This window comes from Lissotriton vulgaris, chromosome 11, assembly GCF_964263255.1.
Source record: "Lissotriton vulgaris chromosome 11, aLisVul1.2, whole genome shotgun sequence".
Lineage (NCBI taxonomy): Eukaryota > Metazoa > Chordata > Amphibia > Caudata > Salamandridae > Lissotriton > Lissotriton vulgaris.
Window position 1 is genome coordinate 140,753,223 of NC_141699.1, and position 20,483 is coordinate 140,773,705.

Sequence of the window (20,483 nt, forward strand, 5' to 3'; positions counted from 1 at the left end):
ACGATGCTAGACAGCACAGCAAAGTAACTATAACTCGCCAGAACCTGATAGAATTTCTGGTGACAGCAGCGTTGAATGAGCATATCACGGTGGAAACACCTGATACTAGTGTAGGTGTCCCACATCAGTTACACAAAATAACCTCGAAATGGAGGGAGACATCCCTAGAAAAGTGAAGGGTCTCTTTTGGGAGAACCTGACTTTTGGATACAATATCCTTGTGTCTGAACGAGATTGGCCGCCTGACTTCGTCATGGATTGCCCAAAGGGGGAAGAGGTCATTTTATCGGCTTTGTCCGACCTCATTCCAGAGTCACTCAAACATACATACTTGCAGGAGTGGGCATTAGTGCTAGCTCCCGCACTATACCACAATCATGTAAGGTGGGATGCTGAGTCACATCACCATGAAATCCCAGTTAAAACTACTCCTACACCACAGAGGCAGTACCCAATGAAACATGATGCAAAAAAGCAAGTCAGGGAAATCTTAGATCAACTTGAATACCAAAGTGTTATTGAAAATCGCAAGTCTTCCATGAATAAACCTTTGTTTCCTGTAATGAACCCCGATAATTCATACCATCTAGTTTTAGACTATAGGCATTTGAACACATGCACAAAAACCTTGCAGCACAAAATGCACACAGCGCCGCATTAATGAATAACATTATGCGGAAGAAATACAAAACAACATTAGATTTCTCAAATGTATTCTTCTGCCAAAATATAGCACAGGAAAGCAGACATTTGACAGCATTTTCAGCCCTTGGCTGTCAGTGCCACTTCTATAGACTACAAGGGTATAAGAATAGCCCTGGGTTGTTCTAAGCAAGAGTAACAGAATTACTTCAATAATGTGATGAAGAAGCAATGTCCTATGTAGTGTAGCAGGGTTTCCGTTCTCCCACAGAACTGTGCATAGAGATCTAGAACCTCAGTGAGTTAGGATGATCCAAAACTCATCTCAGTATCAGAAATCCCCTTACCTAGCTAGCTACAGTGTCTCATGGATCATTATGAAATTATCCATGTCTTAGACAAACCAGAACATGATCTTTAGAATACCTCCGGAATCGTGGAACACATGAACACTCTTTCGTTATATAATCATTTCAAACCAAAACTGAGAGTCAAAGAACACACGTGCAAGTTTGAAATAGTTATTATTCAATGCAAGGTTCTCAAACGCAGTATCTTGTATAATACCAAAATGCATATTATAAAAATCAGAGTTAGCAGCATAGTCGCGAATCCATAGTAAGCAAAAGGTGATAGCATGTTACAATGCAAAATCTATAGAAATCTATATCACCTATATTTCGCGCACCCTATTTAGCATATTATTTTATATCTAAGAAGGTCTCATTCGGGTTTTAGCAGGGCGGACCCATACCTCTAAATGTCAGTAGGAGTAGATCACATCAACAGCTACCAGCTCTCTTCATGCGCAGCACCAAGTGTCTACGTTCATTGCCTGTAACTCTATCTTAAACCCGCGTAGAGCCCAAAACGTTGGCATCAACATTGTTTGTGTTATGTCTAATGTGGTGCGAGGATCAGGCCTCCCAGCAACCTTGTGTTAGGTTATTCTTAGAGTGTGCAGCTCTCAGTGTGCAGACAGTTGTACCAAGTGTACCAAGCAAAACTGATAGCATAGTAATAACATATTATTCTCAAATAAATCACATCACCGCTTCTAGGGTGAAAGCGACAACAACAAGTAGGTGTCGTGTGCAAAACTGAAGCCAAAGGAAAAATGGCTGTTTAGACATGTAATACACTCATGCTAACTTAACGCAATATATGTAACGAAGTATCCATATGACACCCCCCCAATGATCCGAGCACCGTCAAACATAAGGGAAAGGCAATACTAAATCAGATACATAAAATGAAAGCAAAGTTCAATAATCTTGAGCTAAAATAAGCTAAAAAATATGTATGAATGAATATGTATGAATGCCTACAGTGGCCTCAAATATAAAAAGAAAAACAAAACTTTCGAATCAAAAGTTATCCACCAGGTCTCCAAAATATGAAATGTAGGACCAGGTCGCATTAATTCAAATGTCTGTAAGAAAAAAAAAAACAAGGCACTTATCCGATATCCAAAGTCATGTGCCACCTTAACATTGTTCTCAGCGACATCACATGATTGAACTCTCCATCATCTGAACACAGGTCATCCCTCCAATTCAGCAAGGGGAAAGTCATATTCCATAACAAAGCAATCTTCCCAGGCATCTCACGATTGGACAGTATATGCAAAGTAAGTTGCAACAGCCTCCAGTATGAAATCACTGCCATCATCCGAAAATAGTTCAGCAATCCAATTCAGCAATGGGAAAGAACATACGTGCTCCTCCAGCATCGGATCCTCCTGTAATGTCAGAGGACAACTCGGTGGGTTCACCAGAACGCTGTGTGTCAGAAAGGCATGCGCCGCTGCAGAGATCTCCCATTGACCCAGCACTCCATTTATCGCTGCCAAGGCCATAACTCTTTCGCCAGAACAAATCAGCTCGTGAGCCACTACGGGACGCATTAGCTGATCAAAATCGACGTCCGGAGCAGTCCTCAAGCATAGACACAAATCAATGGCCCAATCAAACTCGCAGCTCAGGCAGTGAAACACAGGTTGGACACACGTGAAGTCAGTGAACCGAAATGACAATCTATAAGCCGTGCTTAATGCTGCAAGCGGCAATGTTCCATAGTAATTGAGCATCCGATTACGGCACAGTGTCAGGAGGCGTTGAACGGCTTCTTGCGCAGGATGGGCATCCATGTTTTATAAAGAAAAACAATAACAAAAAGCCCGCAGCCACAGCCAGTAAAACAGGTAGTCCACCAAACAAACTTGAAAAAATAGAATGGAAAAACGTGGGAATGATACCAAAGATTTTCTCAAATGTAGTCACGAGGCCACTGCTAACCAATTTAAAAAAATGTGCGAGCCCAGTCGTGGAAGATGCATTAAAGATCTGGTGCACCAGCTCACAGAAATGAAACGGCAAGTCAGTATTTAAAAGCGCCTGCACCTCTGTGCGTGTGTTAGCTATGTGAAGGACATAATTTTCCCGGGCCGAACTCAGGGTCACTTGTTTTTGAGACAAAAGGGCCCTTATTCTGCTTAAACCATTGAACTTCGCCTTCAAGGTTGGTATCCGTGGCCAGATGGAGACATCTGAAGACCCATGCGTGGGTGGGTATAGAACGTTTTTGCAACACACCACACGCTCTGATACAGTTACCACATAAGCCACACCAATTAATAACCCACAACATACTTCGTTGTTCAAAAGCAAATAAATACCATTAGTCAATAATGTAAATGTGGGAACCACAGCTGGAACTGGCGTGCCTTTTAAAACACATGCTAAATTTGGCCGGTCCTGATTACAAGAACCGTGTAACTGAATGTGTCTGCATATTAATGAATGGTCAGGTGACTGTGTGCATTCCTCACCATTAAGATTTACTTCTTTTCCATCCTTCAGACATCTGTATGTGTATGGTAACGACCATGCCTCATGGAGGAATGCATTGCCTAGTGGTTCATATCGTCCTATAGCAATATACCGCATACAATTAGTAAATTTGTATAAGGGAAATGGTAATGTAATTAATCCATGAATAAGCCACGTGGCAGTAGTGGTCTCAGCAACAGAGAAAGGTAAGGATTCTAGCTTTTCAATATGTAACATAGAAAATGATGCATCACGCATTGAAAGCATGCGTTGCTTTTCAGTCAGATTAAAAGGGGCGAAAAGGGACGAAATGTTCAATGAGTTCCAGGGAACTCGACCAGACTTAAGTGTCTGTAGGGTCCATGCAAACTGCATTACAGAGCGTAATTGATTTTGACCATGGTATAACGTGGACACTTCATCATGCACAATATCAACAACAGAAGAAACAATATTATCCAACGTGTAAATCCTGGAAGAAAGCATGTTAATACTGTTATCGACCACCGCAAGCACTTTTTCCAAATTTGCTTGATCAATAGCTCTCAGGCGTTTAGCTGCCTCAATCTGTGAAAATTTCCAAATTTCATTGTAAACAGCATAAAGCCAGCGCTTAGACCTACCCTTAGCCGGGCCTTTTATAAAATCATTGAGCTCTATATTCTCATTCAACTGGGACAGATGTAGTTTAACTGCAGCCAAAGTGGAATGTTGTAACCAGTTCTGACACAATTTGCCTACCGAATAAGTAGTAACAGTGTGACCTGTTTCAAAACGGGGATCCGGCCTGATGTGTGTAAAACCTTCAGACAAACCCAAAAAACGACGTTGGCAAGAATCAGAGCTTCTTTGCCACAAAAGCCATCCCTCCGGATCAAAACTGGTAATATTAAAGGAGGAATTGTGCAAGAGTGCTTGTATCTCACTGATGGACAATGTAGTGAAATTATTCCAACCTGAATATTCTTCCAAATCAGGGATAGTTGGTGCATTCAATTTTTTAGATGTAGCCAATCCAAAGCATGTTGTTTGGGAAATGGTAGAATTTAAAAACAACATGTGATTCGGGATGAGACATGCACGATGCAAAGCCTCAGTGCCTTGTACCTGCCAATCTTTGGTACCCCAAACCGATTTAAGGTCAATAACCTCCTTCCATAACTCATAGCCATCTATAGCTAACCTGTCCAGAAAGGATTTCGAATACAATAATTTTGTATCGGTAAGTCTAACTTTGGACATGAATTTCTGTGTCACTTTAAAATAAAACGACTCAGGATGAGATTGATTAAAGTCTGTAAAATAAGAGTATTTACCCAGAAATGTACTAGAGCTCCCTTGTACAGGAGCAGGGCAATGTTCCCACTGTGTGTAATTCACAGGAAACCTCCTGGAACTTGTTTTATGTAAGAAATTATTCCCATAATGTTGAAAACAAAACAAATCACCATAATTGACAGAATCTAAGTACCTATCCTCAGCATCAAAGGCCGCCTAATATTTTAAATCAGAGAACAATGCTTCCACGGCCTGAAGATCCCAATCATCAGAACGAATATTTTGTTTAATCACATCTCCCATGTTTACTCTAAGCACATTAGGAACATTAATAACTTCTGTGGGGCCATGTATCTGAAACCTAACCGCATCCCACACAATCCCATCAAGGACAGGCCAAGCAGTAATCTCTACTGTATTTAAGTCTCTTTTTAGTCTGCGTGCTGAATGTGAGGAGGAAAGAGGGGCCAATGTTCCATTAAGGTACCGAATTCCTGTTCTTTCTTTCACATAATGGCCATCGATCAGGCGGAAAAAATAAAACACAAAACCAATTGACATAAAAAGATAAAATGAAAATAGTATCAGCCAAACGTATGTCCAAGGTGGAATTAAAAAATGTTTTTTAAATAACGTGGTATATTTTGCAATAGTCGATGGTTTCTTTGAAAGTTCCGAATCAGAGTCAAAAGAGAATCTGGACTGGTTAGCCAAACGAGCTTGTAAATCAGACATAGATAAATCAGCAGGATCTGCATAGGTCAGCTCATCAATGTTAGCAACAGGAATAGTATTTAATAAAGGACTGGATATAGCAGGCATCTCGAGGGACACCTCCTGTTCTGCACCAGATGTAATAGCCAGCACAGAGTGCCTCACCATGGAAGGACAGGATACAGCCGGTGTCATGCTATGAAGAATCGGCCACCCTGTGTGCCTTGACATTGTCAATAGAAATAAATCTGTTTTCTTTACGACCTGAAAGTGGTGGTAATATGACTGTTCTCGTGCCCTTCACTCCAAGAACTCGAACCGGTGCTCGATATGAGGGACCAAACTCTTTCTTGTTATCGATCTTCTCACAAACCAGTTCTCCAACCTGGGGTAGCCAGCCAACTACCGGGATCTGCAACGCAACATCCGACGTGGAGGGCAAGTGTTCCTTAGCAAGACTGTCTCTGGTCTTTTGTAGATCCTGTAAAACATTGCAATGTTCATCTACGTCAAAGGCCGCGGCCTGGGCCTGGCAGTCTAAACCATCGAGGTCAGGGACGTACATCTTGATACCAAAGAGCATTTCGTATGGGGTCCGCCCACCCAGAGACCTTCTAGGGAGATTATTAAGCGCACGCTGCACGTCATTGAGGTGGGCCAGCCAGTTTCTACCAGTGCCTATAACTCGGGCTGTCAAAGATTGCTTTAAGTCGCGGTTCATTCGTTCTACTACACTATTGCCCTCGGGCCTGTAGGGACTTGAAAACTTGACTTGGACTCCCAACGAAACCATAGCATCCTTGTACGCCTTAGAGGCGAAAGCCGGACCCTGGTCCGAATGGAAAGTACCACAGGCAAAAATTCCCACAAAGACACGCAAATCCTTAATGACAGTCCGCGAATCAGCGCTTCGATGTGGCCATACCCATACAAAGCGTGTGCATGAGTCAACTGCTACTAAGATGTATTTAAACGCAGTATCAGAAGAAAAAGGACCGCAGTGATCCAAATAAACGCAACAAAGCGGTTTATTAGAGATGTACAACCGTGTCTGAGGCGGACGCGCAGCAGTAGAAGGCTTAATCTGCTGGCAAATGTCACACATAAGGACATAATCGCGCGTCTGTTTGTACAGTCCCCGCCACCAGAACCTTTGTTGTAGCTGAGTTACAGTGGCTGAGACGCCCGCATGCGCAGACGCCACACCTTCATGGGCCGCTGTAATCAGAGAAGCCCTGCGATCCGAGTTGGGAACTAGACGTTCGCCAACTTCAGGAATTTTCACATAAGGAACCTAATCGGGACTTAAGTGGTATGTGTACTTCGAAGGGAACCCCGCAGGATATTTACCTCCCTTCTCCGTGGCAGCAACAGCCGCCAAGATGTCATCATCTATATTGCTTTTGGACCTTGTGACTGCTGCAACTAAGTATTTTGATACCGCAGACTTCGCTGCCTCATCAGCAAGCGAATTTCCAACAGCGTGGACCCCCACGCGCTGATGGCCGAGAGTATGAATCACAAACACGAGCGGCAGTTTCTCTTTAAGTTCCGCCACTCGGACCCAGATCATTTTATGTTTTATTGTGCTACCTTTGGAATCACGAAAATCATTCTGAATCCAAAAGAACAAGTTCTCATTGTAAGACTGGACACAGTAGTAAGAATCACTTACTATTAAAGTCGTCACACTAGGATCAGCGTACTCCAATGCTAGCATTAGAGCACGAAGCTCTGCTAACTGTGCGGTGCAGTCCCCTAGTGTTTGCGTGTGCACGACACTGGACTTGAACTCATCGTTCACCATGGCACCGACCACAATGGCGCAAGCGGAAACGTAGGCATGTTTAGAGCCATGCGCAACCTGCGCCGAACCATCAGTGTAAATGATACAATGGAAATCCTCCAACGGCCGCATCGCTAAAGGAGCCGGATGAACAAATTCATACTGTAAATACTCCTGCGACCGTAAAGCGGCGTCAAAAATAAACGTGACATCCTGGGATGTCAAGGATGTAGCCCACTGAATCCACCGAGGGTGCAAAGCTTTAGAATTTGGTACACTGGCTTTCGTGACTGCCTCCAAGGCAGGACACGGGGTAACAACCAACATGCGCTTTCCCTGCGACAGGGCGCGTTCCTTAAGAATTGCCATCTGCACAGCCGTTAAAACTTTCTCCACAGTGGAAAAACGCAGTTCAGCCGAAGTGTACAAGTGTGACTTGTAAGCAATAGGTACTGTATCTCCTTCATTAAAAGTCAGGTACGTGAAACCCACCGCCCCAGGGATAATTCTTATCACCAGGTTGGTCTGGTTATCACGAGTCTGTAAGTAGTCAGAAGCTAGCAAATCAGCCTGCAAAGACTGCAGAATGTGTGAATGCTCAGGCAGCCAGCATGATTTGGAAAAAGATGGTTGTATCAAGGCATACAAAGGCTTGATACGCTGGGCATATTCCGGAATGTATGTCCTCCCGAAATTTAAAAAACCCAGCAAAGACTGTAATTTCTTCAGCGTTGTCGGAGAGCGCAACTACGCACACTTCTCCAGGAAGTGAGGAGCCAACCCCTTTCCTTCGTGGTTAAGTTCATAACCCAGAAACAACACTGTGTACTCCGCAATGTGTGATTTTGCAAAGTTAAACTTGTAACCCATGTCTGCAAAGTTACAAATTATGCTGTTTACTCGACACAGATGCTCCCAAAGTTCGTCGTCTGTGAGATAAATGTCATCCACATAAGAACAAGCAACTGGATCGAAGCTCTCTAAAAGAGAGATAATGCGGGCGGAAAACACTCCAGGACTATTCTTATAGCCCATTGGGAGTCGTTTAAACATTTTTTGTACACCGCCGCACGTAAAACTGGTCCATTGGGAACTTAGACCATCTAATCTGTGTGCATAAAAACCATTGGAAATGTCAAGCGTGGTTTTGAACCGTTTACGCTCAAGACTATTCACTAGGGCAGAGCCGTGAGTATTCTGTACTGCACAGTTACGGCAATGCGAGTTCAAATGCCGGTAATCCAAAACCAGACGATATGAGCCGTCCGGCTTGTTCACAGTAAAAAGGGGATTATTCATAGGTGACACACACGTTTCAATTACACCTTGATATTCCAATTGTTCAAGGATAGCCGCGACAGAAGCTTTAGCTTCACGCCGTATGGGATACTGAGGTTGTGGCTGCGGCTGTGACCGTAAAGGAATCTCATGGCTAGGAGATAATTTATCCCAGCCACACTGATTGCGGTACACAGCCGGCGCAAGCGCCAGAGCCCACTCTTCTGCAAAATGCAGCGCTTCCACTCTCGATACAGTGTGCGCGAAACTGGGGAGGATTACCTCCTCCCCTCGCGGAGCTGCGAGAACAAAAGGTGGGGGCCAGTCAGCCTCCGAAAGTAAAATGTCATACGTAGACGAAAGATTTTACCAAAATACCCCTTTTACAGTTCGCTGCATGTCACCTTCTATTAACAGGACAATTTCAAAAAGTCGTTCAGGGGGAGCAACATGTGTATCAGCCGTTTCAATCACAACATAAGTGTCAATCTGAAAGAAACACGTTAGTGTTAGATTCCTTACCTTAGAATATCCCCAGGCGTCAGTCTGGATCCGGAAACTTTTGCGTAGCAGTACCCCTGCGCGTCGGTAAGCGTCGTCTGCAGGCGTCCCCTGCGGCTCCGCGTCCGTCGTTGGCGTCGTGCGCCGTGATGACGTCGCTGGAGTATATAGACGCCGCCTCCGCGCGCTGACTTCAGTTCTTCTTTTTTCCGCGCCAGTGGACGCAGATCTGAAGAGCAGTACTCCGGTCTTTGACCAAGTTTTTCGAATTGTTTATCACTTGTGCCTGTTAGGATGCCTGGGTTCAAGCACTGTGATGACTGTGAGCGCACGATGTCGGTCACAGACCATCACCGCCTCTGTCTCCGGTGTCTGGGCCCCGACCACGACGTGGACTCCTGCGTCGACTGCCGGGCCCTCACCAACAAGGCTAGACGGGAGCGGTCCCGCAAGCTACTGGAGCTCCGGGTGTCGGCCCCACGTCGGGACCGGGAGCAGTCCCGGTCCGGCCGGAGGTCGAGAGAGCGTTCGAGGGAACGGTCGCGGAGCCGCGCCGAGCGTTCCGGAAGTCGACACCACTCGTCAGGCTCATCAGGTAAGAAGCACAAGAAGTCGGGGCGTCGTCATCGTACCCCCGACTCCCCCCGACGCTCGCGCGATGCGGCCGGGGGTTCGGGTGACCCCAACCCCGCGGCTCCGCGAGAGTCGCCGGCGCGGCCTGCCCCATACCCTCAGGTCCCTGGGCACGGTGCGACGCCTGAGGAGATAGAGGCGTTCCTCGTGGCCATGAGGGCCCTGTCTCCTCCGGCGGGTTCCACGGCGCCTGCGGGCCCAGTGAACCCGTCCGGGGGCCCTAGCGGTTCAGCTGACCCTACCTCGACGCCGTCGGATGCTCCGACTCCGGCGCCGATCCCGGCGCCGCTAGGGCCTTCGGGGTCGACGCCGGATGGACGTCCGTCCAACCCGGCGCCGATTCCATCGGGGTTGCCCCCGGCGCCGCCTCCGCGCGACGCCGGTTCCTCGGTGCCGGCTTCGGGCGGCACTGGGGCTCCGGCTCCGGCGCCGGCTCCGGGCGGCGCCGTCCCCTTACCTTCACCGACGCCGGACGCGGAGCCGGACGGGCGTCGCTCGACGCCGGTCCCGGCGCCGATGGGGCCCATGAACCCCGAGGAGCCGGTCTACATCGTTGACTCCGAATACGGAGAAGATGAAGAGTACGGTGAAGGTTGGGAGGGGTCCGAGGACCCTCTGTCACGCGAGTGCCAGTATGACCCGGACTGGACAGGTGACTTGGGGGATGCCAGTGGTCTGGACGACTCTCCTAACCCTGGTTTGATCTCTCCTCCTTCCGTGGCATCGGTGGAGGGAGCTGCATATTCTGTGGTGCTGATGAGGGCTGCCAAGGCCTTACACCTTGAGCTCCCCGTCGCGGCCGTGAGGCCTAACATCCTCACCGAGGTCTTCAAACCGCAGTCATGCCCACAGGAGCCACTGCTGCCGTTTAATGAAGCCTTGTCAGACGTTCTGTTGGGCACGTGGTCCAGGCCTGCTTCAGGTGCGCCTGTTGATCGGAACGTGGCCAGGCGCCACCGTCCTTGTCCGGACGACCCCAAGTTCCTGTCTACCCACCCCACTCCTGAGAGTCTGGTGATCCAGGCCTCGACCTCCCAGTCCGCATTCCCGTCGGCCCCGCCCGACCGGGAATCCAAGAGGTATGACCAATTTGGCAAAAAGGTCTTCTCGTCCATTAGTTTGGGCCTGCGGTCTTGCAACACCGCTTGCCTCTTGGGCCGCTACACCCACTCTGTGTGGGATACGGTCGCGGAGCTGCTGCCAGAATGCCCCATGGAGGTGCGGGCTAAACTCGGTCAGGCTGTGGCTGAGGGCCGAGATGCAGCGAAATATTCAATACGGTGTGGTCTTGATACGACCGACTCGCTGGGCAGAGCTATGTCTTCGACGGTGGCGATTCGTCGCCACGCCTGGCTGAGATCCGCCAATTTTTTCGGCTGATGTCCAGAATACGCTGATGGACATGCCGTTTGATGGCTGTCACCTGTTCGGTGACAAGGCGGACCACGCGCTGGAACGCTTCAAGGACTCTAGGGTCACGGCCAAGTCCTTGGGTCTCTCGACCCAGCGTCAGCAACCGGGTTCGTTTCGTCCCTTTCGTGGCCAAGGAAGGGGCGCCCCCACACGTGCTGCCAGCCACGCGCCGCAACAATCCTTTCAACGCGGTGGCGGCCGTGGAAACCGCCGTGGTGGCGGTCGGGGACAACGGCGGGGTCAGACCACACCTTCCCCCGCAGCATCTACCCCAAAATCCTCCTAGTCCGTGCTTTCGGCCCCATGTGACGCCAGTGGGTGGCAGGGTTCGCCATCACCACGCTCACTGGCGCACGATCACTTCGGACAGGTGGGTGCTGCAAATCGTCCGAAGGGGCTACTCCCTCCCCTTCGAGACCTCTCCTCCAGCCATGCCACCGCAGAACCACCGTGTGTCGGGGGACCACTTGACACTTCTGCAGGAGGAAGTTACGGCCCTCTTGGCCAAGGGGGCCATCGAGCGCGTTCCTGGGCCAGAAGTAGGGCGTGGTTGCTATTCCCACTACTTGCTGGTGCCCAAGAAGGACAAGGGGGGCCTACGTCCTATCTTGGATCTAAGGAACGTCAACGGCTTCCTCCGGAAGGAGAAGTTCAAGATGTTGACGTTAGCTCAGGTCTTGGCTGCTCTAGACCCAGAAGACTGGATGGTAGCGTTGGACTTGCAGGTTGCCTATTTTCACATCCCCGTCCTGCCGGCCCACCGGCGTTACCTGCGGTTCACGGTAGGCCTGGAGCACTTTCAGTTTATCGTGCTTCCCTTCGGCCTTACCAGCGCCCCACGGGTGTTCACAAAGGTGATGGCGGTGGTCGCAGCCCATCTGCGCAGGTTGGGGGTTTCAGTCTTCCCCTACCTAGATGACTGGTTGTTGAAGGCGGGCTCGCCCCAAACAGTCGTCCACCACCTTCAGATGACGGCAGACCTCTTGCACGACCTGGGGTTCTCCATCAATGTGCCGAAATCACACCTGTGTCCCTCTCAAAAGCTCCTCTTCATCGGAGCGGTTCTGGACTCGGCGCAGTTTCGGGTTTATCCTCCGGAACGGCGGGTCCGGGATATACAGGCTTTGATTCCCATCTTTCAGCCGCTATCCCGGGTTTCGGTCAGGTTGACGCTGCGGCTGCTGGGACTGATGGCTTCCTGCATCCTTCTGGTGCATCACGCCCGGTGGCGGATGCGGGCTCTGCAGTGGGACCTGAAGTTTCAGTGGGCCCAGCATCAGGGCAACTTGTCCGACCACGTCTTGATCTCGGAGGGCACTGCGAGACAACTGCAGTGGTGGCTTACGGACCGCGATTGGGTCAGAGGCAGATCCCTCTCTCTTCCCCAACCGGAGCACGTTGTCGTGACGGACGCGTCCCTCCAGGGCTGGGGTGGCCACTTGGGAGAGGCAGAGATCAGAGGCATCTGGTCTCCGGCGGAGTCCCGGCTCCATATCAACCTGTTGGAGCTGCGGGCGATTCGTCTGGCACTGAAGGCATTCCTCCCCTTTGTCAACGGGAGTGTAGTGCAGGTGTTCACCGACAACACCACCGCCATGTGGTACTGCAACAAACAGGGCGGAGTGGGGTCGTGGACCCTTTGCCAGGAGGCTCTGCGCCTCTGGCAATGGCTGGAACGTCAGGGCGTGACTCTGACGGTTCAACACCTGGCAGGTTCCCTGAACGCCAGGGCGGACGAACTCAGCCGTCGGTGCTCGATGGATCACGAATGGCGTCTGAACTCGGACGTGGCGCAAGGCATCTTTCTGCAATGGGGAGAGCCTTGGTTAGATCTATTCGCCACAGAAGAGAACGCGCAATGTCATCAGTTCTGCGCGTTGGAGTTTCCAAGACGGCACTCGCACGGCGACGCCTTTCGGCGCGAGTGGAGTTGCGGTCTGTTATACGCCTTTCCGCCTATACCACTTCTGCCCAGAGTGCTGAAGAAGATCAGGCGCGACCGGGCCCAAGTTATCCTTGTGGCTCCGGACTGGGCTCGAAGGTATTGGTATCCCGAGCTACTCAGCATGTCAGTCGGTCCCCCGATCCGCCTGCCCCTTCAGGAGGACCTTCTGTCGCAGCAGCAGGGGACGGTCCTCCACCCGAACCTGTCCAGTCTCCACCTCCATGCTTGGAGATTGAGCGGCGGCAGTTGAGGCCATTTGACTTGCCTCCTGAAGTCTGTGATGTTATTCTGGCAGCCAGGCGTCCCTCCACTAAGTCGGTATACGCCTGTCGGTGGAACAGATTTGTGGCATGGTGCACAGCAAAGGCTGTGGATCCTCTTTCTGCCCCTCTTTCCGAGGTTCTTCTGTTTCTTCTTTCTCTTGCCCAGCAGGGCTCTGCTCTGGGCACTATCAAGGGCTACCTTTCTGCCCTTTCAGCGTTTTTGAGGCTTCCTGATCAGCCTTCTTTGTTCAAATCCCCGATTGTAACTCGATTCTTGAAAGGCATCACTCACATGTTTCCACCTGTTCCGTTTGTGATGCCTCAGTGGGATTTGAACCTGGTTCTAACTTTCCTGATGTGTGCTCCCTTTGAGCCCCTTCATTCTTGCCCTCTCCGTCTCCTGACTTTAAAGACGGCTTTCCTGGTTGCCATCACCTCTGCCAGGAGGGTGAGTGAGCTCCAGGCTCTTTCTGTCCAACCTCCTTTCCTGTCCATTCATCCTGACAAGGTGGTTCTGAGGACTAGACCTTCTTTCCTGCCCAAGGTTGTTTCGGCCTTTCACATCGGGCAGTCCATCACCCTCCCTTCCTTCTTACCGCCTCCGCATCCTTCAAAGGATGAAGAGCGGCTCCATCGTCTGGACCCAAAACGTGCGCTTTCATTTTACATGGATCGCACTCGCCAGTTCCGGGTGGATGACCAACTGTTTGTTGGCTACGTGGGTGCGAAGAAGGGACGGGCGGTTTGTAAACGAACCATCTCTCGATGGGTCGTCCTCTGCATCAAAGCGTGCTACTCTTTGGCTCGGAAGGAGCCTCCTGTTGGGCTGAGGGCCCATTCCACTCGGGCCACGGCGGCTACTACTGCCCTGGGCCGGGGAGTCCCCTTGCAGGACATTTGCCAAGCGGCTACGTGGGCCTCGCTGCACACCTTTGCGAGGCACTACTGCCTGGACAGTCAAGTCCGGAGGGATGGCTTCTTTGGCCGTTCTGTCCTCCAGGACTTTCTGGTGTAGTATTGTATTGGTTCGCAGACCCACCACCGGGGTTGGTATTGCTGGGGTATGTATTCTAAAGTAAGGAATCTAACACTAACGTGTTTCTTTCAGATGAACAAGTTACTTACCTTCGGTAACGATATATCTGTAAGAAACATTAGTTAGTGTTAGATTCCTTACCGAACCCACCCATCCTCCCCGTTCTGCGAACTGATACCTAGGGTTAAGGACATCCCTTTCAGGGCCCTAGTTTTACATGGCACCAGTGTTGGTTCTCTCATGGCTCTGCGTCTCCTGGCGCGGAAAAGCTGTGTGCAAAGAACTGACGTCAGTGCGCGGAGGCGGCGTCTATATACTCCAGCGACGTCATCACGGCGCACGACGCCAACGACGGACGCGGAGCCGCAGGGGACGCCTGCAGACGACGCCTACCGACGCGCAGGGGTACTGCTACGCAAAAGTTTCCGGATCCAGACTGACGCCTGGGGATATTCTAAGGTAAGGAATCTAACACTAACTAATGTTTCTTACAGATATATCGTTACCGAAGGTAAGTAACTTGTTCATCGCTGTCACCTTCAACAGTGGACGGAGGGCCTCTCTTACTATGGTAATCTCCGCCGCGCTGTCCAGCAAGGTCAGAGCCCACGTCAGATTCCGAAGCCGCGTTCTCACTATCTGGGGCATATCGATGCGCCGTTAAGGCTGCGACCTTCTTCCTGGCAAACTGCGGTCTCTTGGGCGTAGAGTCGTCCCGCTGATCTCCTTCACTTCGCGGGCGGGGCTGACCACGTCCTTGCTGGCCACCCCTGCCCCTGCCGCCCCCTCCACCACCGGTTGACGGAGCCGATGAGTCCTGAAAGGAACGAGGAGAGCGTTGGTCAGAAGCCTGAAATCTTTCAGGCGATTTAATCGTCGCGCGATCGCGCAAATCATAAACTCGATCCGACTGCGCAGTCAGCGAAGGCGCAGGACTAGAAACCTGTGTCTGCTGTTGTTGTTGTTGCTGCTTACCCTGATTCTGCTTTTTCGGCCAATTTTGTTTTTTGGACTTGGGTTGTCCACCCGTTTCCGAAGACTGCCCCTGGGGCTGTTTCTTCTCCTTTTCAGAAAAAGCCTTTACACCCTTAGAAGTGCGGCCAACCATTTTATAAGCCGCCACTATAATCCTTGCTAACTGACGGGGTTTATCGGCATCGGGAATTAACGCCAGAGCATTGGCCACCTGAAAGTTCACTGCATCTCCCTTGACATTCGCAAGGATGAGTTCGCAAACCACATCAAAGGAGCCAGTCAGACGCATACCCAATTCAACCGCCGACTCTGGTCCGTGATCATCTTGAACACGTTTAAGGACCGCAGACAGGTTGGACACAGTCGGGGTGCCATAGCACCTCGAATAAACCGCTGCAAAAGTCTTACCCCATGTTTCACAGTCAACAAGTTCAGGGGCTAAATCTTTCGGTAAACTGAGCGTAAGAATCCGGTGTTTTTCACCAGGAGTCGTATTAGGAAACACAGCCTCCAGCTGGTCGAATTTCTCGGCAAGCCAGAAAGGAAAATCATCCTTATCCTGGGGCTTCTTGCCCATAACGGAATTCACCATGACAGGACTGATTTTCAAACCAGCCTGTTCTGCTCGAAGCTGCGCACCTGCAGGGGCTGCGCCATGAACATTACGACCAATGTAATGAACAAGCGCCCTAATCACTCCAACCGCGACTTCATGAAGACGCCGCAGGTCAGCCACATTACAAGTGGCGCGATTAGGGTGAGGAGTAAATCCACCCAAAGCGGGCCAATTTGTGCCCGGTATGGACAAAGGACCTAACCTCGAATTGGTTAAAGAATGGGGTAGGGCGCCACCAAACCAAACTCCGTGCTGCCAAACATCTATAGGTACTTCCAGTGCCCTGTACGGAGCATAAGCCTCCGGTACAGCCGAGGCAGTGTATGAATGGAACACACCAGAATTAGCGTCCACTGCCGGAAATGTCACCCATGAATAAAACAATTCGTATGGGTACGCATGTTCCGCACTCACCACTAGAACCACAGCTAAGCCATCCACAGGGACATTATATGCCCGCAAGTGGTCACGAACCGCGATGCGGCTATGCTGTGGTATGTCCACGGCCATGTTAGCACAGGAAGAGAAAAAAGACAAAGAACACTTTGTAGCACAACTGGGTAGTAATTCAAAGAAACCGTTTTTAGAAGAATTCAAGCTTGAAAAGACCTATTTTAAAAAACAGGTAGGTTTTTCCAACACCACCGTTTACCGGAAACGGGAATGAAGGTGTCAAGGTTTGAATGATATACTACTCGAGTGTCATGATATAAGGCCAACAACGTACGGGCGCCATGTAGCAGGGTTTCCGTTCTCCCACAGAACTGTGCATAGAGATCTAGAACCTCAGTGAGTTAAGATGATCCAAAACTCATCTCAGTATCAGAAATCCCCTTACCTAGCTAGCTACAGTGTCTCATGGATCATTATGAAATGATCCATGTCTTAGACAAACCAGAACATGATCTTTAGAATACCTCAGGAATCGTGGAACACATGAACACTCTTTCGTTATATAATCATTTCAAACCAAAACTGAGAGTCAAAGAACACACGTGCAAGTTTGAAATATTTATTATTCAATGCAAGGTTCTCAAACGCAGTATCTTGTATAATACCAAAATGCATATTATAAAAATCAGAGTTAGCAGCATAGATGTAATCCATAGTAAGCAAAAGGTGATAGCATGTTACAATGCAAAATCTATAGAAATCTATATCACCTATATTTCGCGCACCCTATTTAGCATATTATTTTATATCTAAGAAGGTCTCATTTGGGTTTTAGCAGGGCGGACCCATACCTCTAAATGTCAGTAGGAGTAGATCACATCAACAGCTACCAGCTCTCTTCATGCGCAGCACCAAGTGTCTACGTTCATTCCCTGTAACTCTATCTTAAACCCGCGTAGAGCCCAAAACGTTGGCATCAACATTGTTTGTGTTATGTCTAATGTGGTGCGAGGATCAGGCCTCCCAGCAACCTTGTGTTAGGTTATTCTTAGAGTGTGCAGCTCTCAGTGTGCAGACAGTTGTACCAAGTGTACCAAGCAAAACTGATAGCATAGTAATAACATATTATTCTCAAATAAATCACATCACCGCTTCTAGGGTGAAAGCGACAACAACAAGTAGGTGTCGTGTGCAAAACTGAAGCCGAAGGAAAAATGGCTGTTTAGACATGTAATACACTCATGCTAACTTAACGCAATATATGTAACGAAGTATCCATATGACAGTAGATGATATTTATATGACAGACAATGAGTTATTGGATCACTTGCATCATTTTGGGGTTCGCCACTGTGGGCTACAAATTGACCTTTTAAAAAATAAAAAATTGCCCACCTTAATGTGCTATTTTTAGGATATGAACTAGCCTGGCAGCTAATTTAAGCCTAGCAGCTAATTTTTTTGAAAAATGTGCGCTGCTCCACCCTTCAAAAACTCGGAAAGGATTACAATTCATTTTTGGATTCCTAAATTTTGGCAGAACATACATTTTTTATTACGCAGAAAAAAGCTAATCCTTTCTACGACCTAATCAGACCGGATTTTTCAGTTCGACATTGAATACAGGAACACACAGAAATATTCTGTATGCTCAAATTCCAGGAGTGGGGAATAGAGTAATACCAAACATGGACAACAGATTAAGTTTAATTCTAGCTGCACATGAGGGCCTGGGTTCAGCACATGCAGGTATTGCTGCAACTGTTTAATTGCTAAAGCAGCTTTATTAGTGGACAGGTCTCAGTAAACAGACAAAGGGTTATGTCCTTGAGTGCAACATCTGTCAGCAGGTGAAGGGTTCCACTGTAGCACGTCCACCGCAAACACCATTACTGATATCATTCAAACCTCTTGCATGGGTCTATTTGGACCAATGCAGCACCTTACAATCTTCCAGGGTTTACAGGTACATCATGGTTGCAGTGGATTCATGCTCTAAATTCTATGTCAGGACCGGAGGCTTCGGATTATGCCATTCTTTCATCGCTTTATTCTCTACAGCAGCAAGAAAAAATAACACAACTACTTTTCCCATAAACATTTAGGGAAAAAAATAAAGTCAAAAATGAGTCCTATCACAGTGTCCATGCACCGGTGTCTCCCATCATGCTCCACTGTACTTGTCTCCTCCTCTTTCTTCGCTGCTCGCAGCAAGTTAAGTTGTTTTTTTCCTTCTCTCCTGGGTTTTGGGTTTCTGTGTGGTGCCTTTGGCCTTTGGGCCGGGTGTCGGGTTTCTGTTCTTTCTCCACAGATTCCCTTGATTGGTCGCGGGACGCCTAGTGCGCTCCTTACGCGATCCTTGCCCAGTAGTGTGCGGTGTGGTGGCGCAGCCACCAGGGGCCGGTGTCTCGTTTGCTGAAGGGTCGCTCCCAGAAGCTTCTAGAGTGTTCTGGCGCGCTCCTATCACCAGCGGACCCGTGCCTAGCCTCCCGGCTCTGACACCCTGCGGGGTCGCAATTAGGTTTCCCCTTTTTTCTGGACGCCCTTTGGGTTGTATTATTTGACGAACACCCTACGGGGTCGTAATAGTGCTGTGGGAACGCTTTGCCGGGAGGCGCCCCGAGACTCTGTGGGCTGCAGCGTTTCCAGGGCTTTGCCCGTTCATTGTATTCCTTTGGCCACCCATATCGCTGGGACTCCCCAGACTATAGAGTGCCCTGAGGAGGGTCATTGGTCTTGTCTACCGTTCCCGTTGCTAGAGCCTAATTTACCTCGCTATGCAGGGGAACGCGGACAACTATCCGGAGGAAGACCCCCTGAACTATGTCCCGTTGGACGATGACTTCTACCAGGCGGTCGACGACTCCATCTATCGCGCGGTGGACCAGGCCATGGTCCCCCTGGAGCAACGCCTTTCGGCGAGCCTGGACGAGGCCTATGCCAAGTTTGCCGCCTTGCTTCCGGCGCCGGTCCCGGCCTCTGGGCCGGATTCATCCCCTACCCCGCCTCCTCCCAAGAAGCCTTGCACTGAAGGGGTTGATTCGGCGGCTTTCGCCAGAGTGAAGAGTGCCTTCAAAGCCTTGGAGGACCCGCAGCCTCCCACTCCTCTTCCCTCTGAGGTTCCCCCGCTTTCTCCCCCTGCAATGTCTCCGGACCCGCAGCACGACTACGATGACTCCCCGGACTCGGAGGAGGAGGCCTGTTCTTCCCGGTCGTGGCTGCCTTCTCAGCCCTCATCCTCCGCAAGTCCGTCGGACATGCTGGACCCGGACGACATCGTCCACCCCCGTTGATGAGAGTGGGTCCCGTGTGACAAGGTGGCCCAGTACGTCGCTAATAGGCTGAGGAAGCCGGTGGACAAGGATGCTAGGAGCCGCCTGCGTGCGGAGTGTCCCCGGCCGTCGTTGGAGGGCAAGGTGGCCATGACCCCGGACATCGATCCGAAAATGGCGACCTTTCTTCAGAAATTTGTCAAGGACCCTCGGAAGGGTATCGACAGGTCCTGGCGCACTTGCCAGGACAAGCTTTTGGATGCTGTTGGGCCCCTTACCAAGATCTTGGATATGGCGGAGGAGGCCAAGGTGTCGGGAGACGCGATTTCCCCGGAGGTTCTATCTAACTGGGCCCAGAGGGCCATCATTTTCCTTGGCAACGCCAAATGCGCCCTCTCTACGGAGCGGAGGCGCTCCCTGCTTATTAAGGTGGATCCCAAGCTGGGCGACCTAGCCTCGTCGGAGGCAGGTGCAGTGGCCCAAGGGGGTTTGTTCGGTGACCCGTTCATCAAGGAATTGGGAAAATTTGTGGCCACCTTCACGTCTCTGGATCGTGCCCAGTCCAATATTAAGAAGGTCTTCGCGCCTCGTGTTTTCGACAAGGCCGGACGAGGCAGGGGCCGCTCGTTCGGCCGGGGCGCCAGCTCGGATAGAGGTCAAGGCTCCGGACGTGGCCAGTATCAGGACAAGGCCAGGTTCAACAATTTCTACCCCACAAGAGGGCAGAAGTTCGGAGGTTGTGGAGGTCAGCGTGGCCAACAGCAAGGCGGTGGTCGAGGTGAGTGTACTGCCTTCTGCGAGTTTGAGAGTGGGGGGGCGATTGGCGCAGTTTTTTCCTGCATGGGCCTCCCTTACCAGGGATGCTTGGGTGCTGCAGACGGTTCAGGGCTTCCAAATGGAGTTCCAT